The sequence below is a fragment of the Symphalangus syndactylus genome, chromosome 15 (assembly GCF_028878055.3).
Source record: "Symphalangus syndactylus isolate Jambi chromosome 15, NHGRI_mSymSyn1-v2.1_pri, whole genome shotgun sequence".
NCBI classification, from domain to species: Eukaryota; Metazoa; Chordata; class Mammalia; order Primates; family Hylobatidae; genus Symphalangus; species Symphalangus syndactylus.
The window spans coordinates 22,248,271-22,272,606 of record NC_072437.2 but is presented as its reverse complement, the minus strand read 5'-3'; the positions used below and the strand labels follow the sequence as shown (position 1 = coordinate 22,272,606).

At 49.3% G+C, this 24,336-nt stretch overlaps 1 protein-coding gene across 3 annotated transcripts in view; it reads right to left on the bottom strand.

Moving 5' to 3' along the window:
* The window catches only part of STK24 (serine/threonine kinase 24), a 129,514-nt gene that overhangs the window by 73,207 nt on the left and 31,971 nt on the right, over nt 1-24,336 (bottom strand). The gene's annotated exons all lie outside the window — the stretch shown is intronic.

Sequence of the window (24,336 nt, the reverse complement as noted above, 5' to 3'; positions counted from 1 at the left end):
GCCACTCGGTTTTGGTTGGCTTGCTACTCAACAATAGGCAACTAATACAAAAACTGATGCTAGAAGCTGGGCACTGCCCCAGCGGAGGCCCTGACAGCCCATGCTTGACTCTAGGTCAGAACTGCTGCGGCCCATCTGTTGTGAGATGACTCCATCCCTGTCCTCTTTGAAGAGGAGTCTCTGCGGCCCCGCCACTCTTCCTGTCCCGCAACTCTTGTTGAGCTGAGGCTCTCTGAATCAAGAGCTGGCAGCCCGTCCAAACCCAGCCCCCAAAGCAGGCAGGGCACGCAGACCTTGAGTCGGATGCTGTGCCAGGAGGGAAGTGGGGAGATGCTGGATGGAAGAGTGTCTCTTGCATGTGTGAGGGGCATGAACCCTGGGAACCGGAAGGCAACCTTGTGGATTGTTACAATAATGGCACTAATAACCCATCCCTTGTGTCTATACCGCCACCCCCTGAGACTTTGCCTGCTGCTCCCATAAGAGCAGCCCACACCTTGAACCACCTGGCCTGTGGTTCCTGTGCTAGTGTTACCATCTCCAAGGTCAAGCCTCAAGGGACCCCGCAGTGTTCGCTCTGCCTCTTGGAAGGCCTCCAGCAGCAGCATGTGAAGAGTCCTGTTCTAGACACTGGAGAGGCCACATGGAAGAGAGCACAGCACTGGATAAACACGCAGCCAACTACCAGACCTGGGGCCAGACACCCAGCCTTCCTCGCTGCCTCTGCTGAACGCAGGCCCCAGACACTCTCCAGCTGGCCATGGCCACACAAATGCGCCTCAGCCAGGCTGGCGGAAAAACCACCCATTCACCCCAAGGAATGGTGAGAAATGCTAAATCGTTATTGTTTTAGGTTGCCAAGTGCTATAGTTGGTTTCTTATACAACAACAGATAATAGAATTCAACAGAAACCACTGGGGGAGAAAAGTGTCCATGGGGCGTCAGGGGTAGACAGATGTTCCAGATTCTGGAATGTTTTAGTAACCTGCCTGCTTTCCTTTTGCCTGGACAAGACCACTTAGAAAACAGCGATTTTCACTCTTTTACTATTGTCCCAAAAGACCTTTCCAGGCATGTGGCACCTGTACAATAAGGGGTCACTGCATTGTCTCAATCTGCTCAAGCGCGGCGTCTTTCAGAACCCCTGGCCTCTGTGTAAGCAGCTGTAGACCAGGCTAAAAATTACCCCTGGCTAGAAGGGAGCCATCTGCTGAGGCCGGGGCAACAGGGCACTCAATAAAGCAGGGTTCCCTGCGCAGGCAGCCCTGCCCTTTGGCAATTCTTGCATAGGTTCATCACCATACTGTGTCCCCCATGGCCAGAAGAAAAATCAATGCCAAAGAGGGCCTCTTTCAAATAAGAACCTCGAGATTCTGCTGCCAGAATTTGCTCACCGAGGAAAGTAGATTTCCTTGGCAGAAAAGGCACAATGCTACCAGCCTTCTTGATAATTTCCTTTTTAGAAGGGTTTGGGCTGAACTAAGCACGGGCTATGGCCTCATTAGAAAGGCCTGGGGCCCCTCACCTCCACAGCCCCTGCCTGAAAGGAAGCAAAGCCTAAGCCAGGGCAAGGCAGGAGAATCAGGACGCCCAAGGGCTCCGCCTTTTCTGAAGCAGGGGGAGGTCAGGACACATGGACAACCCCCTCTCCCCAACATTCCCCTCCAAAGTCACCTCCCCTAGGGCAACAAGACTAGGGGATGGGGGCGGGGATGGGAGCAGCCTGCACACAGCACCCCCTCCCCAGGCCCTGGACTCAGAACTCAAAAATATCAATTAGATGCCTTGTCCCTACAGTGGAGCTGGGATCACCACCCTGGGACAGGCAGGAGGATCAGCTTCTCTATGACCAAGGGAAGCACAAAGGGGTGACTTCCCTTTCCCAAGCTCACGGAGCCTCGAGCCCCACAAGCCGCCTCACACTGATGAGTCCTGGGGTTTGCTCCTCTGAGGAAAGGGTTCAGGGATAAAAAGATAATGATAAATAATAGTATCTATGTCTGCATTAAGTGCAACTGAGAGTGAGGATCCAGCACCTTCCCGTGAAGGTGTCTGACATATCCCACGCAGGGTCTTGAATAGAAGGCACTCGAATACTGATTTCTCTACTCACAACTTTCCAATTCCCTAAAATCTCCCCAAGAATTTTAAGAAACAGCCCAACTTCCCCTTCTGGGGGACCTCGGGGTTAAGACCCACCACGCTCCCCCAGCCTGAAGGACAGGCTTTGGTTGGATAAGTCACGGTTGGTCAGCTGGAAAGCTGAGCAAGTGAGGGATGGTGGCTGGAGTGAGATGGAGGGAGGAGCACTGGCAGTATGCTGGGGTGAAAGGGGCTTTCGAAATAGGTCCGTCTTTGCTTTTTTTGGTTTTTAAACAATTTTTGTCCTGTTTTCTCTTGGTCTTCTTTCTGTGAACAGATGCTTTGTCCTTTGTCAAGCTGTGTGTATAATTTTTTCGTGGATGCAAAATTGTTGTCTTAATGTCCTAATATGACTCAGGCGTTTTCCCCCTGCAGTGCACACAGCGTGTAGCCGGCCTAACGGGAGTGGGTTTATTGAGGGTGCACTTGTTCCAGGCTCTGGGTCAGGAGCTTTACGTGAACTGTCTCAGCACATTCTCATGACAAAGCTAAGAGGAAAGTACTTCTTTTACAGATGAGCAAACTGAGCAGAAGAAATGTTGAGTATCTTGCCCTTGGTCCCAGAGCTGGCAGAGGGCGGCGGAGGGGTTTGAACCTAGCCAGCAAGCTCCTGTCTCCTCACTGTACTAGGCTTGGGACCATGTCATTAGAAATAAAAAAGCAAATACTCCATTATATGGCTGCATTCGAGTTTATTTAACTGTCTTCTGCTGCTTAATTAGGTTGCCTTTACTTCTTTTTAAATTTTATTTTGTGTTTTAAGAAACTTGGGTTGTGCATTTCTGCTGTGGGGAGGAGTGAGTGACTGCTTGTCAGCTCCTGGCCAAGACTTGGGAAACGTGATTGGAAAGGACCACAAATGGCTTCCTGGAATTTGCTCATCAGCTTCGGGGCCCATCCCAGTAGTGCGGGTGTGGAACATGTTATTCAGATATGCAGGACCGCTGTCCACAGGCGCGTTTTCATGAGACGCTTGCCAGGTGGAAATCGGCCTGCTGATACCGACCCCATGTGAGGATAACACGCCCATATGGTCACTCTGTGTATGTGTCAGATTCCCTGAGAAGAGGCAGTGACGTAAATCTACACACTCGCAAGTAGAGATTTGTTTTGTAATTCTCATCAGCATCCTTTTGGAGTTTATTTCCATTTTGTGTAGATGTGGGCCTATCACTCTTCACAGGGAATGGCCAGCCACTGAGAATAACTGAAAAATCAGAGGGCCCATGTATGTGTACACACAGCAGTCGGGCGTGGTGGCTCACACCTGTAATCCCAGCACTTTGGGAGGCCCACGGATCACTTGAGATAAGGAGTTTGGGACCAGCCTAGGCAACAAAGCGAGACCTCAGCTATACCAAAAAAAAAAGTCTGCCCTTCTCCCTCCACTTCATTTAAAAAGCCCAGAGATGGAGATGACATCTGATCCCAGTGGCCAAGACCCCACCCCAATTAGAGCGGTGCGAACATGTGGCCTGCATAGGGGCAGGGTGCCGGGAAGCACGCTTCGCAGGCCACCAGTGAGGACGAAAGTTAAGACCCCAAAGGCCAGGTCAGAGTCAAGAGCACCTGGGGGAGCCCTGACACGGAGGCTGTGTCCACACCTAGGCGACTCTCTCACAGGCCATCGGCAGCCCCTTCCCCACTCTTCTCTGGGCCCACCTCCATATGCCCCTGCGCCTTGAATGACTGGGCAGGGCACACAGGCCCCACAGGCAAACCTGAGGGGGGAGGCTCCTGGATGCAGAGGACAGGGGACAGGGGACCGGGACCATGTGAGCCACAAGGGAGGTCGGGGGGCCCAGCACTGCCTCGCCAGCACCACCAGCCACAGACGCAGAGCCAGTGGCCACGGGAGACCAGAGGAGTTCAGAGGCGCACCGTCGAAAATCCCAAAACAAGGCGAGGGACAGAGTCATCACCTGCTTTATTGGAACAAATGTCCCCTACTGTGACTGCAGCCCAAGTTCACACTGGCCTCTTGTGGCCCCCCGACCTCCTGTACCTCTCTGGGCCTGACTCAATGGCAGAAAGCAAAAGGAGAGCTCTGCAGGGGATGGTCTCCTCAGCCACAGCTCCCTAGACTAATAATCAGGCCTCCACAAAGCTGAAGAGAGCGTCTCCACCAGGCCGACCCCTAGGTTCCCACTGAGCCACCGGACTCTCATTCATGAGGATGTGCAGGTTGGCCCAGGGCGGTACTCTGCTCCGGGAGGCCCAGGACAGAACCGGGACCATCAGTCTTGGGCTCCCTTCACAGACTACACAGAACAGCCATGACCTGGGGGTTTGCCTGGCCAATGTCGTGACCACACCTACCTTGCAAGGCGAAAACCTGAATGAATGAGACAGATGGAGGTGTCTTCTGATTTAGAGACTGATTCTGCGCTCAATGAGAACGCCAGAAGGTGGGTGTTTTCCTGCTCCCTCTCATCTCACAAAACATGGTCCCCTCAGCCCAGTCTAGGTCGGGGGCAAAACCAGCAACTCCAGCCTGGCCTCCAGGGTTCTGGCTCCTTCAAGGAGAAAACCCAAGTGCGAAGTATCCCGTTACCCATTCAAGAGTTACAAAGACAATTCCGAAGCTCTGCCCTTCTGCAGCTCAGAAGCAGGGCCATTCCACAATACAACACAACGCTTTATTATATTCCATAATCCCTTGAAAGAATTCGTTAAAATTGTTCTATGATGACTTAAGTATTTTACATTTTTAAACCTGTATAGCTGTCATCATCTTCTTTTGATCATTTCTGGCAATGAAAAATGCATGTGGCATTACCAATCAACTTTCAGAGTTACTCAGCTCCAAATGTACCACTTGCAGTCAAACCACACTCAACTACTCTGGTTGAAACCGAGCTTCTCTACACTATTCCATGAAAACAAAAGGAAACTGAGGGTGATATGCTCTGATACCCGATACTTCTCACACCACTATCCCTACAGGAACGGGCAGGAGGATGCTGGAGGGAAGCTGAGCCTGGAGCAGGGAAGGGGAGTTGGCTGCAGGCACGGACTCTCGCCACTCTGGCCTTGGCAAGCATCTCTAATGAATCACAAACTCTCTCCTAGAGCTGAACCGAACCTCAGAATCTACTCACCCCAGCCAGTCACCACTGATTTGGCCAACTGGGCACGCAGGTGGAAACCTACCTGCTGGCCTGTCTGGCTCTACCACCCACAGACCCACGCTGGCGGCTACCATTCCAGCTCACCCTTCCATACCCACCGTCTCCCTCTCCCCAGGCCCCCCAGCCGTGTTTCATCGTTAACAGTGTTGCTACCTACCATTTCTAAAGCTGGAAACCTCTGCACCCCCATTCCTCTTTCACCCCAACATGCAAACCGCGCCATGGTTCTTCCAAAGCGCCTCTCCATCCAGCCCCCTTCCAGGTCACTGCCTGGCCCTCCCACCCCCACAGCAGCAGCCTCCAACTAATCCACTTCAAGACCTGCCTGTGCCCTGCTGACAGAGTTGATCTTCCTAAAAGCTCATGGTTTCCTTCACTGCTTAAAACAACTGGGGACAACCTACTGCCCTTCACACTGAGGTCACACTCAGCTTGTGAATCTAAACCCCAAGGCTCCTTTCTAATCCCCTCACTTACCCTCTTGTCATCCAACTTCTTAATACTGTCTACAAGCGCCAAAGGTCATATACAGTATGAGTCCCTTTATAGAAAATTCTCAAGGTGACAAAATTTGACTGGTGGAGAATAGATCCTTGGTTGCTGAGGCTGGGGTGAGGAAAAGACTAACAAACCACCAAACAGGTGGGTCCAGAGGCCCCTGTAGGTCCAGGGATGGGTATGGTTGGGGTCCTAACACGAGGCTTCCAGAAGGAGCATTCGGCCATCAATGCAATGAATGACTCTACCCAACTTAAAAGGCTCCTAGGTCTAAGAAATGATGCTGGGAACTACAGAGGCAAGATCATAGCTACCAGAATTTGCAGAAATCCATGGACCTTTAAATTGCCTTATAAAGGTAACCATTAAATCTCTTAAAATAGAAAGGGTCTACCTGCAGGGCCCAGGAAAGAAGGCTCTACTCCACAGGCACTGCTGGAGAAGGAAGCCGATGTTAGACAAGAGGCCGATTGCAGGAAAAATGATGGCAAAGAAAGAAGGCAAAAGGCACTGGCCCTTATGTGGGTGCAAATGCACATACACACACACACACACACACACACACACACAGAGCTGTCAAGAGGACCAGACATGACAGTTTCTGTCTGTGGCCCACAGATAGAAACACACACAAATACCTCCAGAAAGTTTGTGAAAAGAGAATTCCTAACAATTTCTGAGTAGAAACTTAACTGAATCTAAGAGAATGTCTTGCAAAACACTTGGAATACTTAAGGCAGCTCCGTTTTCACCCCCATAAAGGAACTAGATTCCCAGAGCTCCTGGCCTTCTCAGTGTCACAGATTAGGTGACAGCTGCAGTCAGAGGCAATGACACTCTTCTCTTGGACATGGTCTTGGATGTGGCTTGGGCAGAATGACACCGTAAGGAAAGCTACCGTCATGCCCGGGTGCCCTCTACGGAGGAGGCACAAGCTCCATTTTCTGACAATTATGTGACTTGTCTTCAGGCACAGAGCCTGAATGGGAACCCATGGCCATCCGACTCCAAACACTGAGCACGTCCATCACTGTCTCCCGAGCTCTGACAGCAACATACAACACAAGAGCACAAAAGAAGAATCCAAAGCCCTGGAATGAAAAGCTGTGGCGCACTGCTGCACAACCTCCAGCAAGTTCTTAGCTTCTCAGTCAAATGGACAATGACTTCACAGGTCTGTTCGGGGATCAAACCTGCCGGCAACGTGGTGAACTGCCACCACCTTCACCAGAGTTGGCATGGACTCTTCAGCAAGCACACTGAAGAACATGGGAAGCCATCTTTAAAACAGCACTCTATTTTGGAGACATTTTTGGAAATCACTAACTCGCTGACCAAAACTCTTAACTGAGAATACACAAGGTACAACACAATGCGACAGGGTCTCCAAAGAGTAAAAATGAGAGTAGTTTTTTAGTATGGCTGAACTTTAGGCCAATCTCCTTTTTTTTAATACAGATTATTCTTCCCCTAAGAAATCCTAAAGCTAACTGCAAACAAATAAAATACCCTGGAAAGCCATGTCATCAAATTAACCTGGCCATTAAATGTGAAGAGGCATTCTGTGCTGAAAGGAACAGTGAACAACTTGTCTAAAGCAAGCCTATTCATCCATAAAGGTCTTCTTTCATTCTAACAAGTTTAAAGCTCACTCTTTACAGTCTTTCCAATACACCCTCCCAAAATCTGAAAATCAAGCTGTCCTTTTTATAAAATATCTACACATGCAGGGATATGTACAGAAAAGGCCAATGGAAAGTTTATAAACCAAACGAAAAAGACCAAATAAAAGCCAAGTGCTCTTTTATGGGCAGTTTTCCCGCCAGAAGTTGTCATCAAAAGCCTGTCGTGGTCGAAACCCAATCGGGGCAGTGTATCCCTGGCCTCCTCTGTTGCCCTGGGAAGCGCCCAGGGCATTTCCACTATCAGGACAGCATCACACCTTACGGACTCCCCATCGTCGGATCCTGGGGCTCCACACACCAACCAACCCTAGACACCTTTTGATGTGAACAGGAGAAACATCAAGCTCCTGATTTTGACTTAATAAGAAGTTTAAGGTCAGGACTAGCCTTCATACCAGTGCTGACTCAGGACATCAGGGCTCCTCTTGAAGCCAAGGAACAAATTTGAATCCCTGTTCTCCTCCTCACTCGACCTTCACCCTTTGAAGGTGCAAATGGTATTAACGGGTTTTTGGCTAGACATCACGATAGACAATGGTGCCTATCGTCCCCACAATGGCCTCTGCTCCATCAGAGGTGAGCTGGAACTGCACAGACGCAGGACATTGCATCAGGAGAAAGACGCTTGTGGGAACTATTTGTTCTGTGATACTGGGGTCAGCGCCCTCCCAGGGCCGACCCTCCCTGCTGCATGTGGCTAGGGATTCTCAACCTGGGCTGCATGTGGGTGGCTCCCTAAACAGCTCGATGTCCCAGCTTCAGCCTGGACCGATTATACCAGAATCTTTGAGGAAGGGCCCCACCCCCCATCAGCTCAGTTAAGCTAACCAGAAACTCTCACATTCGGCCAAGGTTGAGGACCACCAGTCTAGTCCAGGAGATTGCCCCAGGCTCTGCAGAAGTCACAATGCCAGTAGTGATGCCTGGAAAACTCCTTTTATCCTGGGTCACGCTCACCTTTCTACACCTGGGAAAAAATCACAACAGTGCAGGGGACGAGGCACCTCCCAGCACCTCACCTTTTTCATCTTTTACCTCTCCCACCTCTCTTCTCCACCAGAGAAGGAGAGGGCAACCCCTCCCCACCACCTTGCCAGATGACTTCAGTGACTAGTAATTGATGGTGCATGCCCATCCCACATCCACCAAAGACCCATCCCACACCCACATCCCACAAACATCCCATCCCACACAGACCCATCCCATATCCATCCCACACCCACCACACCCATCCCACACAGACCCATCCCATATCCATCCCACACCCACCACACACCCATCCCACACACACATCCCATACCCACCACACACCCATCCCATACCCACCACACACACATCCCACACCCACCACACCCATCCCACACACACACATCCCATACCCACCACACACCCATCCCATACCCACCACACACCCATCCCACACACACACATCCCATACCCACCACACACCCATCCCGTACCCACCACACCCATCCCATACCCACCACACACCCATCCCACACACACCCATCCCACACACACCCATCCCACACACACCCATCCCATACACATCCATCCCACACACATCCCATACCCACCACACACCCATCCCACACACACCCATCCCATACACATCCCAAACCCACCACACCCCCATCCCACACACACCCATCCCATACACATCCATCCCACACACATCCCATACCCACCACACCCCCATCCCACACACACCCATCCCATACACATCCATCCCACACACATCCCATACCCACCACACACCCATCCCACACACACCCATCCCATACACATCCCAAACCCACCACACCCCCATCCCACACACACCCATCCCATACACATCCATCCCACACACATCCCATACCCACCACACCCCCATCCCACACACACCCATCCCATACACATCCATCCCACACACATCCCATACCCACCACACACCCATCCCACACACACCCATCCCATACACATCCCAAACCCACCACACCCCCATCCCACACACACACATCCCACACACACCCATCCCACACACACCCATCCCATACCCACCACACACCCATCCCACACACACATCCCATACCCACCACACACCCATCCCATACCCACCACACACACATCCCACACCCACATCCCACACCCACCACACCCATCCCACACACACACATCCCACACCCACCACACCCATCCCACACACACACACCCCACACCCACCACACCCATCCCACACACACACATCCCATACCCACCACACACCCATCCCATACCCACCACACACCCATCCCACACACACACATCCCATACCCACCACACACCCATCCCGTACCCACCACACCCATCCCATACCCACCACACACCCATCCCACACACACCCATCCCACACACACCCATCCCATACACATCCCATACCCACCACACACCCATCCCACACACACCCATCCCATACACATCCCAAACCCACCACACCCCCATCCCACACACACACATCCCACACACACCCATCCCACACACACCCATCCCATACCCACCACACACCCATCCCACACACATCCCAAACCCACCACACCCCCATCCCACACACACACACACATCCCATACCCACCACATACCCATCCCACACACACCCATCCCACACACACCACACACCCATCCCGTACCCACCACACACCCATCCCATACACACCACACACCCATCCCATACCCACCACACCCATCCCATACCCACCACACACCCATCCCACACACACCCATCCCATACCCACCACACACCCATCCCATACCCACCACACACCCATCCCACACACACCCATCCCACACACACCCATCCCACCACACACCCATCCCACACACACCCATCCCATACACATCCCATACCCACCACACACCCATCCCATACACATCCCATACCCACCACACACCCATCCCACACACATCCCATACCCACCACATACCCATCCCACACACACCCATCCCACACACACCCATCCCACCACACACCCATCCCACACACACCCATCCCATACACATCCCATACCCACCACACACCCATCCCACCACACACCCATCCCACACACACCCATCCCACACACATCCCATACCCACCACATACCCATCCCACACACACACATCCCATACCCATTCTAACCTCTCTGGAGGTGAGCCCCAAAGGGTGCTTCGTGTATGGTGAACTAGTTGGTTAATCTAAGATCTCCAAAATAAAAATCAGTATTTATCAAATACCTATCTTTAGCAAATGGCTCCAAGAAGCTCAAAGAATTGACAGATTTTTCTAGTCCTCAAATATTCTTTCGAAGAAAAGTGTTATTTCTAGCTAACTGATGACAAATCATTTTTATACAGTAACATGCTTTTCTACACATACAATAAATCTACTAATTACTAAAACGTAAGTTCCTCCTAGTCTGTGTCCATGAACAGATAATTTACTTCTGTAAGTGGCACTACTCAGTTTATCTACCTGAGCTGTATTAATGCATTACAAATGCCCCCACCATCTGGTTTAGTAAACTCACTTCTCCTGTAGTATACACTTTATTTTACCCCTACAATAATCACATCATCTAGAAGACAAGCTGAATAAATATCCTACAGTATTTGACAAAACAGAAAATTAGCACAAAGAGAAGTTAAATTCTATGAATTTCAAAGTCTAGGTCTACACAATCAAACAATTAGTTTTCAGGCTGGGCGTGGTGGCTCACGCCTATAATCTCAGCACTTTGGGAGGCTGAGGTGGGTGGATCACTTGAGGCCAGGAGTTCAAGACCAACCTGGCCAACATGGTGAAACCCCATCTCTACAAAAAATATAAAAATTAGCCAGGCTATCAGCTACTCAGGAGGCTAAAGCATGAAAATCACTTGAACCTGGGAGGTAGAGGTTGCAGTGAGCTGAAATTGCACCACTGCACTCCAGCCTGGGCAACAGAGCGAGACTATCTCACAGTTTTCCTAAATTCCTTAATATTTCCTAAATCTCCTAAACATTAAGGAATACTTAATATTTTAATTAAGGAAAACCCCAGTGCTAGCATCTACTATCTATAAAAGAATACTTAAGACAGAAATGCTCTAGCTAAGTTAAAAATATAGCAGGGCATGGTGGCTCAAGCCTGTAATCCCAGCTACTTGGGAGGCCGAGGTGGGAGAATCACTTGAGCCCAGGAGTTTGAGGCTGCAGTGAGCTATGACTGACCTACTGCACTCCAGCCTGGGTGACAAAATGAGAACCCCCATCTCTAAAAATAAAAAAGAAAAATATAAATTCGATTTTTGAAAAGTATTAAAAATGAGAAAAACACTACTGTACCACCTAGATTAGTTTATTGCTTGTGGCCTCAGTATCCAATACACACACGTATACACACACACACACACGCACACACACCGCACCACCACCTGCTCTGTTACCTTAGGAAACCACTGTCTGAAGCGCCGCGAGGTCAGAGTGCAGGGGAAGGTGATCCTAGACAGAATACTGCTCATACACTGTGGGGTCCAGTCTGGACATAACACTGGTGTGTGCCAAGGTGAGGCTCTCCGCCCAACTCTCCTGGAGTCACACTCCTTCTCAGCACAAGTTAAACGAAGGCTCTGAGGCTCTCCTAGTCTGCCGACACCTACCCACCACCAGGTGCTAGCAGGCACCCCGCTTGGTCATCTCATCCACATCCTCCTCCAACCGCATGAGGCTTCATAGCAGAGGCAGCCAAGGAGGCAAGGCCCATGGTCACAAAGCTCCAGCATCCCCGGAGTCCCCACCAGGGAACCTCAGCCCTGCCCCAGGATCTCCCAGTGGTTGTGTGGGGTACTTTTCCTCAACAGAAGGCTCCCTGGCTCAAAGATGAGGCCTGCGGTTTGAGATGACAATGAAACCGCCTCTGCAAAAATTCTAACAGTGAGAAAATGATGACAGTGAAAGAGATCTGACCTAACCTACTCCATCTTGCTTCTATCCTCCAAGCTGTCCTTTTCATTCCTGGGCATGGGCTGAACTAACTTCGGGAGGAACTTAGTTTATAGTTAAACTTTGAAACAAAAATGGTAATAGCCCTTTCCTAAAACAAACCCCCTTCTTGCCTGGGGACTATACTACCTTTGTAAGGCTAACAAATTAGCTACAAGATTAGAAATTATGGTTTAGGGGTCACGCAGGCCAGAGGCTACAAGATTCTGAACCTCCCAAAACTGCTCCTGGGGATAAGATCACTGTTGTAAAAACTAAGATCAGTGCTTGGGATATTTTGCAGACCCAGCGTTCTGATGCACCAGCTAGTGCCACCCAGACCGGTAATCTGGCTCAACCAGTTCTGGGATCCCACCCAGGAACCGAAAAACAGCAAAAAACCCACTTCAATCTCCTATGATTCCACCTCCGACCCAACCAATCAGCATTCCCCACTTCCTGAACCCCTACCCACCAAATTATCCTTAAAAATCCCAATCTCCAAATTTTCAGAGAGGCTGATTTGAGTAACAATAAAACTCTGGTCTCCTGTACAGCCAGCACTGTGTGAATTAAACTCTTTGTCTATTGCAATTCCCCTGTCTTGATAAATCAGCTCTGTTTGGGCAGCAGGCAAGGAGAACCCACTGGGCAGTCCCAACAAACAAGCCCTGACAGCATAACCAGGACAGTTTCATTGGGCAAGAATTTGATTAAAAAATATGCAATGGGCCGGGCACGGTGCCTCATGCCTGTAATCCCAACATTTTGGGAGGCTGAGGCAGGCAGATCACCTGAGGTCAGGAGTTCGAGACCAGCCTGACCAGCCTGTATTTACTAAAAATACAAAATTAGCTGGGCGTGGTGGCGCATGTCTGTAATCCCGGCTACTTGGGAGGCTGAGGCAGGAGAATCACTTGAATCTGGGAGGCGGAGGCTGCGGTGAGCTGAGATCACACCATTGCACTCCAGCCTGGGCAACAAGAGCGAAACTCTGTCTCAAAAAATATATACATACACATATATGCAATGCATTCCAAATAAAGTATATAGTTCCTTGGAAACTGAATCTGGTACCTCCTTTATTAAAATCAAAATGCAAACAAAAACCATGGAAAACATACCCAGTGTACAAATACGCAGTAACAAACAGTGGCAGCTCCCACTGCTGAAGCTCCTCCCATGGGAAGGCCTCGTGCTGGGCAGCGTTCATAAATACGGTTTCTAGACCTCACAACCACCCCATGAGAAAGGGAACACCGTCCTCATTACACAGCTGAGACAATTCGGGCACAGATCTTACACAAGACCCCCCACAGCTCGGAAGCGGGGTTTAAGGGTCACGGGTCATTCTCTGGACTGCAAAGTGCTCATGAGCTGCAAGCTTCACAGGGTGCCTGACTCTAGAGGCACCTAACTGGCAAGGCTCACCCTGTCATCACACTAGAATGCCAGGAGTAAAATGTGATACCACTTCCCATTCCCTACAGGTGAACTCACCTTCCTGTATTTTACAAGAGCTGATGGAAGCAATGATGAGTATCAGGAAACTGACTATTCTAGAAGCCAGACCAAATCGTTTTGGTGTATGCAGATTTCAATCAATACCGCATTTCCTTTACCTGAAAATCTTTCAGCTTTTAGAGGCCTCAAAGGGGAAATTCCTGGAATGGAGGTGCTAAGGTCATAGACAAGGCTGATTTGTCACAAATAGGAACACACATATCCTGCCCACCGGGGGAAAAAATGTCACTGAGTGTTTTTTTCTCCCTAGGTGGGGCAGCAAGGGCAAGAGGGAACGTGAGCAATCAAGATACAATCTGTGCAAGCCAAATCCTACATCTCACAGAAACCCTGCAAGCTCCCGGCCAACACGCTTCAGTAGGGGCCAGAGAACAAATGCCTTAGGCTTTGGGGGCTAAATTGTCTCTGTTGCATATTCTTCTTCTATCTTTTTTTTCTCTTCCAAGAGAAGGGATCTCTCCCTGTCACCCAGACGGGAGTGCAGTGGCACAATCATGGCTCATTGCAGCCTCAAACTCCTGGGTTCAAGTGATCCTCTCACCTCAGCCTCCCAAGTAGCTCAGACTACAGATGTGTGCCACCATGCCTGGCTGATTGTTATTTTACTTTTTGTAGAGACAGGGTCTATGTTGCCCAGGCTGGTCTCTAACTCCAGGGCTCAAGTGATCGTCTCACCCTGACCTCCCAAAGTGCTGGGATTACAGGGATAAGCCACCACACCTGCCCTTCTCTCTATTTTTAAAAGCTCATGAGCTGACAAAAGCTGGCCTCCTAGTCCCCTGCAGGAGCCCAGTGCCCTGGGGCCCCGGGAGCTGCCCTGACCTCTCAGAACGATCTTCCAAGCATCACTCAACAGAACCAGAAACACATACCCTGCCAGCCACCACACTCCTCCTCTGTCCTCCAGCCTCCCAGTCACACTCCTCCCCTGTCCTCCAGCCGCCCAGCCACACTCCTCCCCTGTCCTCCAGCCTCCCAGCCACACTCCTCCGCCTGTCCTCCAGCCGCCCACACTCCTCCGCCTGTCCTCCAGCCGCCCAGTCACACTCCTCCTCTGTCCTCCAGCCTCCCAGCCACACTCCTCCTCTGTCCTCCAGCCGCCCAGTCACACTCCTCCGCCTGTCCTCCAACTGCCCGGTTGCCACACTCCTCCGCCTGTCCTCCAACTGCCCGGTTGCCACACTCCTCCGCCTGTCCTCCAACTGCCCGGTTGCCACACTCCTCCGCCTGTCCTCCAGCCGCCCAGTGAAAGGGAGGGAGAAGCAGGCCCTTGTGTGCCCCTGACGCTGGCCGAAGCCTGCCCCTCCTGGCTCATTTCCTTACCTCCCCCAAACCCCTTGAAGCAGCTGCCTCCAAAGATGAGAAGGGGAGGCTTGGCAAGTAAGTCACTCACCCAGGGACAGAGCCAGGGTGGTGGCCTTCAGCTCCTTGAGCCCTCAAGCCAGCGTTCTTCAGCCTACACTGTGACCCCCCTCAAGACCTACCTCCGAAGGAGCAGGCTACCTGTGCAGTGCCACCTCTCTGGACGGTGGCCCTCAGAGGGCTGCCATCAGGCAGTCCTCCTGGGTGAGGATGCTGGGATGGCTAAGGACACCTGTCTTCGTGGGGCCTCTCATAAACACACACACCCCATCTGGAGTGGGGACTTCCCCCTACAGCTGCTGCAATGTCTGCTTCGAACAGCAGCAGGCTCATTCACAACAGCACACTGCCCGGCACACGGGAGACCTCAACCCCATCAGCTGAATAAACAAGCGAGGCGAGTACGACTGAGGAGCCGAGGCCCCAGCAGCCCGCTGTGGCATGAGAGGCAGACAGACCTTCCAGACTAAGGACCGGGCCACGCACTGGCCAGGGTGCCGGCCTCACTGCCCACAGCAGGACAGCTGCCCCAGCTCCATCCAGGTGCACGCCAACAGCCCAGGAAGCGGCAAGCAGGCGGAGATGTGCACCCCTAGGTAAAGAATGTGAGACAGAAGCAAGAGGAGGTGGCGATCTTTCTAGTCTTCAGCTGGGTTCATTTCTGCTGCCCCTCAGTGTAGTGCAGGGGCTGAGGGCTCAGCTCCTGCAGCCAGGCTGCCTGAATCGAATCCCCAGCTCTGATGAGGGGGACCCTGACAAAGTCACTTAAACGCCCTTTGCCTCAGCTGCCTCTTCTATAGGTGGGGATAACAAGAGTACCCGCAACACAGGGCTGTGGGAGGAACCTGCTGAGGGGCTCAGGGCTCAGCTGCATGGCCCAACCACTTCCATGATGCCTCAGCTGCTCCACTCGGGGTACAGCTGGAGGTCAGAGCGGGCAGGGCCTACCTTGCAGACGTCACTTGTAGCTTCCACCCTGGTTTTCTGTCACCACAACAGACACCTGATTTCTTGTGCCCATCAATGTCACTAATCCACAGGGATGTCAACAAATCCTCATCACTTCCAGAACTTCCTTCCCAAGAACCATGCTAAGCTTCAGGTTTTAATGAAGGAAAGGGTATTCTCCATCGGCTAGGTCAATCACTGCTTTGGTGCTTGCTTTTTTTTTTTTTTTTTTTTTTTTTTTTGAGACAGAGTCTCGCTCTATCGACCAGGCTAGAGTACGGTGGCATGATCTCAGATCACTGAAACCTCCGCCTCCCAGGTTCAAGCAATTCTCCTGCCTCAGCTTCCCTCATAGCTGGGGTTACAGGTGCCCACCACCACACGCAGCTAATTTCTGTATTTTTAGTAGAGATGGGGTTTCATCATGTTGGTCAGGCTGGTCTCAAACTCCTGTCCTAAGGTGATCCTCCCGCCTCGGCCTCCCAAAGTGCTGAGATTACAGGCATGAGCCACCACGGCTTGGTGCCTATTTTTAATCCCTTCCTGAAGCAGCAGCTTACTGCACCTTCAACTGATCTTCTGCTCCAAGGGGAGTTTGTGAGCTCATCTTATTCATTCTCTGCCCAGTCTCTTGCCCCTTCTTTCTCCTTCCTCTATTCTGGTACACACATACACATTCACACACACGCATGCACACACCTGCCTACAAAAGCACGCCTTGTGCTAAACCCTCCCTCCTGGAGGGAGATTCCAGAGCAGAGCAGCCCACCTGCCGCCTGACCTCCTAGGTTCATCTCTGTCACTGCCTCCTTCCCACACTCAGGCCCTGGTATCCCTTCTTTCTTGCTCCTCAGTGAGGCCCAAACAGGTGAAAATTTCATCATTACTGAGAAAACCACAGAAAAGATAATACTTTGTTCTGCCCTCCCCACCTGTCACAATTTCTGGAAGGCATTCTAAGGAGACACAGGAGTCAGGGCTGGTGGGGAGCGGGACACAGAAGGAAAGGGTGACAGCCAAGACTCACACACAGTCACTCCACAGACCTGACATCCACCTGTACACAGCAGAGCACCCGCTGTTTCCATCAAAGGCTCAGCCTGCTGTGCACTTTGTACACAATTTTCTATTTCCATTCGGCTCACTCCAGCTGTGCTGCCCTGAAGCACACACCTCTTCCATGGGTGGGTTCAGCCTGCTACAATACTAACATCCTCCAAGAGAGTAAACACTATATATAATGCAACTCTTCTTGTGATTCGGCTGCTTTTCTCCATTTTGCCATATTTATATAACAATATTAATGTTGCAATGGAAGTAGGAGTAAATCTATTGGCACCATAATCTGTCGTCCCCTTCCTATATTAAAATGATTCTTGATGATGAACCATCCCTGGATGCATGAAAAAAAGAATCAAATACTTCATCTTCAGTGCTCTCACAGCATTTGAAAATAATGCTAGATTTTAAAACATCACAAGTCAGCAAAGCGAAGTGCTTAAGAGAGTAAGCTTTGGAGTCAGGCTGGCCCAGGGTTCCTATCTCGACTTGAGCATGGAAGAGGTAAAAATAATCTCTGCAAAGCTCTGTTGTAAAAAAAAAAAAAAAAAAAAAGGAAACTTACATTACCAGCATAGTAATGAGGGCTGCATCATTATTTCTCTCTTATGTTATCTCAGAACTTATTAGGTCCATAATGGCAACTTTTCACTGCTTTGTATTAAAATTACACATAGGAGAAATGGGAACATTACAAACGGCTGGAGGGAGCAAAATGATGTGGCCACTTCAGAAAGCCATTTGGCAATTTCTCAAAAGGTTAAGCATAGAACTACCATATGTGGAAACCAGAGAGTCTCCAAGGGGAAACAAAAAACCTACCCTCTAACCCAGCAACTCCATTCCCAAGAGAACAGGACACACAAGTCCACGAAGTGACACACACAGATGTTCACAGCGACATGATTCACAGTAACCGCCAGTGCAAATGGCCTAAATGTCCACCAGCTGGCGAGTAAACAGACAACAAACATGTGGCCCATCCAAACAGAATACGATTCTGCTGCAAAAGGAATGAACAATAGACACAAGCTGTGGCGCAAGCCCCAAGAACGTCATGCTAAGCAACAGCAGCCAGTCACAAAGGAACACATACTGTGTGATTGACTTACATGAAATGTCCAGAAAAGGCAAATTTATAGAGCTACAAAGTAGATGCAGAATTGTCCAAGGCTAGGATGGCAACAGAGATCACCTGTGAATGACGATGAGGAATCTTACTGGGGATGAAATGTTCTGCTCTGATTGATGCTAGCTGCACCATTCAGTAAAATTACTAAAACTCACTGCATTTTACACCTGAAATGAACTTTATGATATGTAAAATATATATCGATAAAGCTGTTTAAAAGAAAAATTACACATTACATACCTTTAGACTTCTGTCTCTCACAAATGACTGTGAACTCCTTAAGGGCAAAGACTTCCTTCAGTTCATCTTGCCCCAGCATCTAGTAAAATGCCTGGCACAAGTGAGAGATGAAATGCCCAGTGGATGAAGGACTTTTGAAAACAAAACCAAAAAAAGCTAAGTATTGTTCACAGTTTCATGATTTACCTAAACTTCACATTCCTGTCTACTCCTCCACCTAACTGATCCCCAAAACCAATGACCAGTGCAGGCCACAAGGCTGACAACGTGTCCATGAAGCTTGGTGGCAGGCCAGGTCTCACACAGGCCTCTATAACAACTGTTTCAGTACTGAGTGGTTAAGCTAAATATTAAAAGCAAAAAACAAACAAACAAAAAAAGCCATTGCCCTTATACAAAGCCTGGAATATAACAAAAGTCCACCAAGAGTTTTGCCTAGGACTTTCCTGGGCCTTAAAGCATGACAAAATAACCAAAGAATTCTTAACAGGACCCGTTTAGGATTAAATAAGTTTTACTGGGAGTTTGAAGAAGCTCCCCAGGCCTCCACAGACAAGGTTATTAGGCATCTGAAGGAACTCCCCAAACCTCTGTGATTTAGCAGGAGACAAAATAAGGGTAATCTACCCCAGTACCTGACCCATTTAGATTAAGGAAATCTACTGAGGCTCCAGAGGAAGGCCTTCAGGACTCAGACCTTAGTTATAGACTAAGAGAAGTTACTCACTAACGTCTTTAGATGCACACTTACACACAGGCATATATAGCTTAGAAGGTATATAAGCTCTGGAAAACTTTGTAATTTTGAGTTGGTCTGGGGATAATTTCCAGGCCTTCTCCCTGTAACCAGCTGCAGGAAATAAAAACTCTCTTCCTCCCCAGTTCATCTGCATCTCATTACTGGGCCACGAGAAGTAGCAGCCTGACCTTCAATTCGGTCTGGGAACAGCTTCAAACTGATCAAAATCAGGACCCAACACTTTCAGCTGCATCCCAACCAACTATGAAGAGCAGTTTGTCTCTGTTCAGATGTTCAAAGGAAACAGTGTTTTCCTAATAGCAGTATTATGAAAACTTTTGAGGTTGTGAGCAGAGAATAGAGACCATGATGTCAGCATCAGAGCCAGAAAGTGGGAGGGTTTGGGAAAATTATAACCTAATTTACAATAAACTTTTAAATTATTTCAAGAGATATTTCTTATTTTTGACTTAGAAGCTGCCAATGTAATAAATGTACCAAATGCTGTCCCTACAGAATTAAATCATGTAATCCTCATCTCTTCAAAGATAAGGAAACCAGAATACCAAGGTGAGATGAACTGTAGGAAAGATTTGAACCAGTTTGTCTTAACAGCCTGTGCCCTCATCCATGACACTTTACCCTTTTACCATGAGGAAGTGTATTTTATCTGCACATCTAAACAGCAGGCGCTGGTATTACTGAAGCCTGGGGGTAAGCAGGGTGTATCACATAAATTCCGGGAAACGGGGAATAGAGTGAGCAATACTTTTCCACTCACTACTCCATTACTGCTGCTACAATACTTAGTTGAGAAAATAAAATTGTGCATTTCAAAGCAATCTCTTCCTTGGCACAGATCAAAGGACGCAGAACACAAGTGCGTCAAAGCTCATTCCATCTACACCCGCTGTTCTCCAAGGATCCACTAGGACTTTAACCATGGGCTGTTTATAACTCATTTCTTATCCCGACTTGAAGACAAAGGTCATTTACAAAACTGTTATTTTCTGGGCATGGTAATCAGCTCTCACGATTTAATATTTTCTTGACATCACACTCCACCGACCCTAGCGCTGACTGGTATGTCAGCCATTTTAAAGCATTGTAAACGGGACTTAAATAAGCAACGTTTTGGAAGGTGTGCAAACCTAAATAAATATTGCTGAGTAGGGACCATTCCAGCCAACTCTCTCGTCTGTTAAGGTAAAAAGGACTGACAAAAACAATATATTCATCCTATGCACAAAAAAAAAAAAAAAAAAAAAAAAAAAAAAACGGCCAGTCTCTACCAATTGGTTGGTTCCAACTTCCTCCCAGCCCTGCCTTTTACTGATGGTAACCAGAAGAGGGCCAGCCTCACAAACTCCGGGGTCAACTCAAGTGACAACACAATAACCCTTCACACTCACAGGGCACTCTGTGTTTTTCAGGAAACCAGCATATAAATATAAATGCCTTTCTAGACCCAAGAAACAGCCTACAAGGTAGTTCATGCACTTCAGATAAAGAAACACACATTAAAAATCATACAGCTGAGCCTAATAAATGCTCGGGTTTCCCGGTTCCTAGGTTCCTTTCCGTATTAGTCCCTTGTTCCTGGAGTGAAAGTGACGGAAAGCAAAGCAGACCACAGCCCTAGAAAGGCTGATGGTGGAATCTACTTTTTATGCGTTTGTCTTTACTTTTTCCATCTACACGTCCAAGTGCCAATGCTTACCCTGTATGTCCGTAAGAGGTCAGTTGAAATCTAGACCCCCTCATTTCCAAACAACACCAGAACACGAAGCCTGACAGGAACGGGCGTATTTGTGGAGACGATGGGACGGAGTACAAAGTCTCAGATCCACCACTCCCTGTAGCAGAAAACAGCAGCCAGCTAGCGTGGACCTGGAAGGCCCAATGACTGAAGCCCCCGGGGGCCTAGATGTGCTAGCAAAGGCCGGGGGAGGGGAGAGAGGCCTCGGCTCCGCTCCGGCTCAGAGGAGACCAGTCATGACATCCTCCAAAGTTTACAGCTTCGGGAAAATCCTCTATATCCAAGTGCCCCCATGGAGTTGTTTTTTCCCCAAAAAAGAGAACTAAACACTTGAAAGGCAAACCAAATGAATAATGCAACAAATGTGCTCCCGCGGCTGGACCCGACAGGAAGTCTGCATACATTTACTTAACTGCGGCTCTCTCAATACAACTCAAGTTTGATTCGGCACTCAGATTTCAGAAACCTCGACCCTCCAGAAGCACCAAGCAAAAAAAGTCTCCAAGCACAAACACAGCTGCCCCAAATTCCCGGTCCGCCCAAACTGCACCTCTCAGAGGGGGGCCTCAGTCCTGCTCTCAGAACATTCTGGTGTGTAATAAAGGCACACACTACGAAAGGTCAAACAGCTGGTCTCCATCAACAGCAGCTGAGAAGCAGCAGGTGAGGCCAGGGTGGGCGTGGACCCGAAGACGCAGGTCTGATCGGTGCAGAGAGACAGAACACAGAGAGAGGGGAGGCAGCAACAGGAGACCCCACACTGTGGCCCGGAAGCCCTCTACTCCCAAGTGGCCCCCAAGGATGGTGCTGAACTATGGTAGGACACAGGACACCCCCCGACTGCGACAGAGGAGCTGCCAGCCGCCCCGAGGGTGAAGCCTGCAGATGTGGTGCCGGTCATCAATGGTTTCTATTGAACGGATCACCGCCAGAAGCTGCCATCCACGACTCAGTATCCGGCAGACTCGGTCACCCACACGCATAAACCACATGCTATACAAAAGAAACTTGATTTTACTTCTGGGTCTTTCTTGATCCTAGGCTTCATAAGAACAGCACACAATGTAAATTGGCAAGTGTGAGTATCCTGGCTCTAATCTGGAGTGTTAGTGGACCTCAGGTTTAAAAATAGCTACGAAGAGGCTTCCAGTAAAAGCCATTAAATGAAAGGTGCATTTACGTTAGGTTTCTGTGGCCCACGCTGAAGTTAATAAAGGAAGGAGTGTGAGAAGAAAAGTCCATCTGCAATAATACTAGGAACTACTCTCACCTGAACCCACAGATGACAGAAACTACCTGCTGGGCACACTGACCTCTGCCCCAGGCTGAGAACACAGCAGGACCCTAGGCCAGCACAGGGGCAGGCGGCTCTAAAACTGAGGTGGCAGGTACGTTCCCGTGGCCCAACTGCAGACACAGAAGCCCCTAGCAGGCCTGGCCCACGAGGGCATCTCCACTTCCCTAACCAGGAAGGCTTCCTGAAAGAGAGGCCAGCTTTGCACTGTGGGCCCCAGGCAACTGGGCCCTGACCCTGCATCTGGGGAGCAAGGGCCCTACTGGGAGTGGCGCAGCCCCCCTGGAGTATCTCATCCCGCAGGGTAGAGCAGGCAGAGGCACAGCCCGCTGGCAGAAGGCAGGGCAGGCCGGAGAGGAGAGGACAGAGCCGCCCGCCCCAGGAGGCAGTGCTCCACACCCTCCACGCCAACCCCAGGCCAGGGTACATGGCAGGTCCCCTCTTAAGCCAAAGAATCCACACCGAGGCATGCGGAGACGCCTCTACAAGGAAAGACAGTGGTGAAAAAGAAAACAAGCAAAAGGAAAATATTTCCGAATTCCCAAGGGAGAGGGGAAACATTTCAGAAAAATACTTCTCACAACTCTCAAAGAAATAACAGACAATTTGGAGCACCTTTTAAGTCTCCAAAAAGCATTAACACAGCTAGAGATAAAGGTAATAAAAATCATTATCAAAATAAACATTACATTAAAAGCAGCAAAAAGTAGAAAACAATGACATAAAGGCACATCATCTAAAGAATGGAAGCGCTAAAAAGATGGAAAACTGATCAGAAAAGATGTTCCATACCTGAAAATGAAAATAAGCAAAAGGCAAAAACCCCACTTCCAGTTAGTTTATCCCAGGGGAAATAGACAAGTGAAAAGATTCATATGTCCAAAGTTTTCCAAAAATGTTTTTAAAGTTGCAAACTACCTAGGTAGACATCAATGTAAAATTAATGACCGGAGTTGGTCCCCTTTTGGTTGAGGGACAGGCATACTCATACACACATCCAAAGAAAACATGTGGAATGATGTGCACTGAGATGTTAACAGTATGTTCTCTCTGTTTTTCTGCACTGTCCCAGTTAGCAATGAGCCTGTTTCACACAGGCATGCTTCGGGAAAAGCAGGGCAACATCTCAATTTTTAATGTACACACGTGCAGATCAAAAAGTGCCAGACTAGGCCAGGCGCAGTGGCTCACGCCTGTAATCCCAGCACTTTGGGAGGCCGAGGCGGGTGGATCACGAGGTCAGGAGATCGAGACCACGGTGAAACCCCGTCTCTACTAAAAATACAAAAAATTAGCCGGGCGTGGTGGCGGGCGCCTGTAGTCCCAGCTACTCGGGAGGCTGAGGCAGGAGAATGGCGTGAACCCGGGAGGCAGAGCTTGCAGTGAGCCGAGATGGAGCCACTGCACTCCAGCCTGGGTGACAGAGCAAGACTCCATCTCAAAAAAAAAAAAAAGAAAGTGCCAGACTTGGCTTCAGGAAGAAGATTTTAAGTTTATTCCTGGCTGCTCAAAGTCAGTGATCAGAAAACTCAAATCCATTACCCTAAATCAATACGGATAATAATAAAGAAGCTAAAAGCGGCAAATGTCTTTCTATATTAGATGAAACATCCTGAATTGTATTACACCAAACACTGTAATTACTGCATGACTTTTAAACAATTCTTTCCATAAGGAAAACTGACAAAACGAAAATACAAAAAAAGAGAAATCATTCAAGAAAAAAATGTTACCTTAAAACTCTTCTTCTGAAGCTAAAAAAACCATGAAAGTTTAAAGAAATTGGGAGATCACAGGAATTGCTTAAGATCTGAATATAATTCAACACCAATCTTAAAGTCCTTGTCATTCTGGGTTTCACTGATGAAG